This window comes from Varanus komodoensis, unplaced genomic scaffold (assembly GCF_004798865.1).
Source record: "Varanus komodoensis strain SLA01 unplaced genomic scaffold, ASM479886v1 scaffold11, whole genome shotgun sequence".
NCBI classification, from domain to species: Eukaryota; Metazoa; Chordata; class Lepidosauria; order Squamata; family Varanidae; genus Varanus; species Varanus komodoensis.
In genome coordinates, this window is record NW_025335317.1 from 5,922,105 (window position 1) to 5,928,104 (window position 6,000).

The following is a 6,000-nucleotide window of genomic DNA, read 5'->3' on the forward strand; positions in this document are numbered from 1 at the left end:
CTTTTGGAGGGGTTTTTTGGACCAAGGAAAGTCTGGTATTAAATCAGGACATACTGGAACGACGGCCTCATGTATTGCTGCAAATCCACTCTTTGCTGATAGTGAAGGTTACAGACATTGAAAGCAGATATTTATAAACTGACAGGCAAACCAGTTTTAAAATGGCCAGCAGGGCAGCATCCTGCCCTGCAGTGATGGGCATCAGGCTAGCTTTCCAGGTACTAGGCAGGATGCGTGCCACACACAGCTCCGTTCCCCAGCGCTTTTCCTTTGCTCCTCGCCCCTCAGTATTTGCCAGCTGTGGTCAATACCTCATTCTAGTCCAGCTTTCTAACCCCTCTCTAGGTTTGCTTGCTAACTTTTCCTCCCTTTACAGGAGCCTTAGCAGCAACCTGTGTGTGCATGTTGGGGAGCGGGGGGGTGGGGGGGATCCCCTCTCCCTTCCACATTTGGCTCCTGGATTGCTGGCGAAAAGGAAAAGCCTGTGTCTCTTTATGCAGGAGAGTTTGTGCAGAACAGGGAGCAGAGGGGAACGGTCTATGTCCTTAGGAGGAGCCACTGAAATACTGGGCTGTACCACTTCCTGGAGGGGTAGAAAACTCAGGAGGAGAAAACCATGTTTTTTCCACTTCAGCCAACCCATCTCACTTCTCACAACCACTTCACATTCGAGGCAGCCCTCCCACGCCGGCCGAGAGCCTGGCACAGGGCACGGCCAACCCCACCCGCTCCCCGGCCACTGTCCTTGGGGCGCTCCTGCCACAATGTGCTGGGTTACTATGGATGAACATGCACCAGATGATGGGAGCTATTTGGGTGGCGATGCAGCAAAGGAATTCTTGATGCACAGCTTCTTCTGCACAATATCTGGGAAGCCAGGAGTCGGGGCCAGGAAAGCAGTGGAGCTGCTTGGTGAACTCTGGATGGTCGGAGCAGGACCCCAAGGGTACCCCGTGCAGCACCCAGGCTTGGACGCCTGAAAGCAAGCTACGGCCTTGCATTTGCAAGAGGTGAGCAGGGCTGTGATGGACAGGCACTCTGGTGGGCCCGCATTCATAGGCCTGCCATTAATGGGAAACAAATTGACTTCCCCTAAGGGCAGCAAACACAACCCTGCAAACAGGGCTACCGGTAGAAGCCTGCTGAGGCTGCTGTCTGCTCCTACTCCTCTTGGGGGCGCCAAAGACTCACGTGTAAGCGCTTGGGAAACCTGAGCGGTGGAAAAGATGCAACCCGCTGTTCGGTCCGCAAACAAGACGCTTCGGCAGAAATCACAGACGTGAGCAGGGAGTCTGACTCCGCTCCCCCGGCCTAAAAAGCCCCCCCCCCACCGCTCATTTGAGCCAAGCTCAGTTAAAGTGAAACAATCCAATTTAAAACTCAGCCTCATCCACTGGTCTCTGGTTGATTCATTTCTAGAACACGATCTGGGTTGTGTTTGTTGTTGCAATCGTTGTTGCAATTATTGTTCCACCCCTGCTTGGAAGTCCGCACTTGGTCTGGCAACGCCAATAATGCAAATCTGCATCGGAAGTGCGGAAATTCAGATCCAATTCGTGCCGGAGGCTAAAAGGTGTCCATCGAATAGGTTGCCAGGGCTCGTTTCCTTGCCGTTAGTGAATGAGATCGCAACCTCCCAATTTTACCGGTTCTTGCTCTGAGCTGGGACTCCTGCTGCGCCCGTGCGTGGGGCATCCTTTAGCCTAGGGCCTGGATTACCTTTGAAAGCCCGGGACACGCGAGCCAGATGCGGGGCGGGGGTGGGGGAGTCTGGCGTACTTTAACGTAAAAGTTCTTCCTTGGGGGAAGCACGTCCGCCCTGGCAGAGGCGGGGAAACGCCGAACCCAGCGCTGGCAAGAAGCGGAGGGAAGTGATGGGTTGGGAGGCGCGGGGGATCGGGGCCCCTCCTCGCTGGGCTGCTGCCCTCCATCGCCCCCGCTGCCAGGGCGAGAGGAGAGCCAGAGGCTGCTCCTGGACACGTGTGTCTGCCTGCCTTCTCCAGTGGCGCAGGTGCTGCTCCCTCCGCCGCCCAGGCCCACGCCTGGCTCCAGCTCAGCCCATCTGGGAGAGCTGAAGGGGGCTCGGCCTCTCCCCGCCGGAGCACCGGCTGGCGTCCCAAGCGGGAGAAGCCGAGCCCGGCCTCGCCCCGAGGCCGGCCCTCCCTGCAGGGCTTTCTGCGGCCGCTCGGCCCTGCAGCATCTCAGGGGCACCCGAGCGATGCCCATGCGCCCCTGCTCGTTCCAGGGTGTCGCCGCCTCCTTCCAAGCAAATCTGACCCATTGGAGGGATCCGTGTGTTGCGTGTGTGCGCGCACGTCCGCTGCCTCCTTAGAAGAGGTTGCTGCCACAATCCCAAGTGGGTCTCCTTAGAAGCAGGAGCAACTGCAGGACGTACTCCTTCGTAGCCCAATAGGAGGGAGGCTGGAGAAAGGGGCAGGGGGCTGCAGGTGAAGGCCCTGCACGAAAGGCAGGATTCTGGGACGCGGATAATCACGGGCAAAGCAGCGAAGTAATGAACGGTGCCTCTAAATATATCAGAACCTCCCTCCTTTATTTATGCATAACGCATTTCAGTCCCAATTAGATACTGTTCCCACCAGGTGTTCCATCGGAAAAGGGTGCGCCAAGTCACAGAGCTTTATTTCACATTTCAAATTAACACACACACACACACACACGATCCTTTTCTTTTTTAAAAAATACATATTTTATTCATTTTCACACGATCCTTTTCTATATCAAAATGGTGCTTACTCTTAAGTGCATTCCGTATCAAAGCAGAGAAGGAAGCCTCTTGTATTTCTGTAGTTGTGCTGGTGGAACAGGATGAGTTGAATGCATGATCCTATAAATGTTTAGACAGAAAAATTCCTACAAGTCCTTTCATCACCCGATGGGGGGCACTGGGAATTGTGGGACATATTTTTCTGTCTCAACAGACTTATTCCAGCTGCTTTTGGAGCCCCGCCTTTCCAACGCACCGATGGGATATCTCAGTGGCATGAGCGTTTATTCCTTCCTTTAATGATTGGCTTATTTAATCAATACCACCCAATAGCCAAAGCTCTCTGGGCAGTTTACGGTAGTGCATTAAAAACACAGAATAAAATACACCATATTAAAACATCATTAAAAAAGCTCCCATACAGAACTGTATTAAATGCATACTCTTTATTCCACAGACATCTTCATAGCAACTTCAGCGAAGGGAGAAGTTTAGGCTCAGAGGGAGGGAAGGAAAATTGGAGAGAATGCCCTCCCTTTGCCGTAACCCTGATAAAAATCCCTTCTCTTGCAAAGTTGGTATTTCTCCCAGGTGGGAAATTCACCAACATATGAGCAAATGCCCATGCAAAATCCAGGACAGGAGGCTAAGAGATGGCATTGTAAACTATAATTGCAACATCCTTGCAATTTTATTCACTGTTTTCCGTATTGGACCAAGAAGAACAGTGTTGCATCCCTTGCTGAGGAACCCCATAGGCTGGATCCTGAACATTTTGCTGCCAAGGCTGCAGTAGGTATTCATCAGCGTAACCGTTGTATGCGGGAGACTGCTGAAAACAGGCGTTTTCCTGGCCTTGCAGCTGCTGCACGAGAAAATTCCCAGCAACTCCCATCCCGGCCTGAGACCAGCCAGAACCCTGGGCAAAGCTCGGCTCTGAGAAAGGATCTGGCTGGCCCATTTCAACCAGGTTGTGTTGCCGCGGCAGGTGGCCATTTTGCTCTCCTTGGCCCACCGGGGGAGGGCTGTGCCAGCTTGTTCCTGGCTGGTTTGGCTGATGGGTAAAACTCTGAGCTGCCGCTTCCCTTGCAGTTGCTGCTAGTGGCGCATCATTTGGCTTCTGCCGTGGTTGATCCTGATGGTAGAAGCTGGGACCCGGGACTCTTTGGTTTCTCTGTTTTCTGGGATGGATCCATTGTTGATGTCTCGCCCGTCTGTTTTGGAACCATACCTAAAATGGAAGAGTACAAGGAGCTGCATGTCCATTATTCCCAGGCTGTGATTTTATGGTTTTAAATTTTCCGGTAACAACAACAACAACTCAAAAATTAGGGTCAAAGGAGGAGATACTACACAATGTTTGGTTTTCCCATAATGAATATGAACACTCTGCCACTTTCTGTGTTGCGGCACAGCAAGTCTCGCTCTCACACCACTGCAGATAAAAATAATGTTGAATGAAGCACGCCTGGGGGCGGGGGGGTGCTTGCTCTGGTGAAGTTAATACATCAGGTATGCACAGCTGCTAAATATAACACACCGGATGGGCCGTGAACAACAGTTCCTGGACTCTGATCTTGTCCCATTTTTAACATTAAGCTTTAAAAGCCAGTTCCACGCTTCTGTTCCCAAAAAGTCGCTCACTGTACTTACGCTAATCCCGTTAAGTAGTTTCCTCGATGGATCTTTGGTTTTCCTCTGCAGAAGCACAGGACCCCGCCCCGCATGCATATTCATCGCTAACCCTGTAAGCAGCGTAAGCTATGAAGGCGGCCGCTCCTGGTTTGGCTGGCCAGACCTACCCTGCAGGTTATTCTTACATTTATATTCTGCTACATGGGCCCGAAGGTCCTCCACAGGAGGGAGAAAGGATGGTAAATTCCCTGGCTCTCTTTCTCGCTGCGTCTAAGGCAGCAGGGACATCAATGAAGCGGTGGATACTCACCAGCTCCTCTTTTCTTAGCGATAGCCCCGTTTAACAAGAATGCTCAGGGCTGCAACCTCAGAGAGGGAGCAATTGAAATGCAAAATGGCCAGAAAGACCTTCCAAGGGATGCTTGTTTCCCCTTCAAAATCTAGCTTGCATTTCACAAGCAAGAAGGCACAAGACTGAGGTTGTCTTCTATACACATTGGCCTGGGAGGAAACCTCCCTGAATTCAAAGGGACTTGCTTCTGGGGAGACACTGTAGACTCGTGCTCTGAAATCCACAAGCGAAAGTCGAGAGATACTCATGCAGAAGCAGGACAAGAAACCTCTCTGTTATCGCTTTTTCCAACCTGATGTGTTGGACTACTGCTCCCAGCATGCGGGCCGGGGCCAGTTCTCAAATGCATCTTGCACTTGCTCAGAAGCGCGCCCTCCCATATGCCACCGACGAGCCCGAACATCTCAACGACAAAGAAGCGAAAGGGGCTATCGGAGCGGGTGACCTGGGTCAAAGCCATCCAGGAAAAAGTTTAGTCTTCCAGGGAGGAAAGTGAAAGCTTGACCTGGTGCAGTCAGGATGTTTTCTGAGAAGGTACAATAGAGAGGCGATGGAGGTCAAGACCGCGTGGAAAAGAGCCCCTCCTCACATCAAATCGAAAGATGCTCCACACGGAATGTGCCTGCCAGAGTAAGAAAGCCAAGCCATGTGTCCCCTGCCCCTCAAAAGCAAATATAGCTCACAGGCGTGTTCTAATGCAGGAGTGGCTTGTTGACCTTGCCGGATTGCACCTCCCATCATTCACTGTCCTGGCTAGGGCTAATAAGATATGCAGTCTGACAACAGTCGGGCCCCCCCCCTTGATGGGAAAAAATAGCAAACAAGTGGCAGTATCCCGTCACTTACAACAAGGGTATTGGGTCCAGCCCCCTGCTCGGGGCAGAGCTGGCCGTGAAGGCATCCCTCTCAGATGCCCGTTTCTTTCAGGGGCATCCACTGCCTCCTTCCTGGACCATCATCCGAGAAATACGGATGGGGACGTGAGCTGGGCGCGTTTCCACCCGGCATCGCCCAGCCGGGCCTTGGGGCTGTGCGCATGGCGGGGTCACGACGAGGGTTTGAGGGCAGGGGGCCTGGACGCTCCTTTGGGTGCAAGGCGCTGGCTGGATGCGCCAGCGCGCCCCCGGGCTAGTGCGGGCAGCGTGTGCGAGAAGAGGCGAGGCCGGCGGGAGGCAAGGGCGCGACCCACCCCTTCTTACCTGCACGCGTCCCTCCGGCTTGTCGATCCGCTCGGCCAGCTTCTCCCGCTCCTCGAAGCCCGGGTAGGGGTCCTTGGCGAACGCCTCCA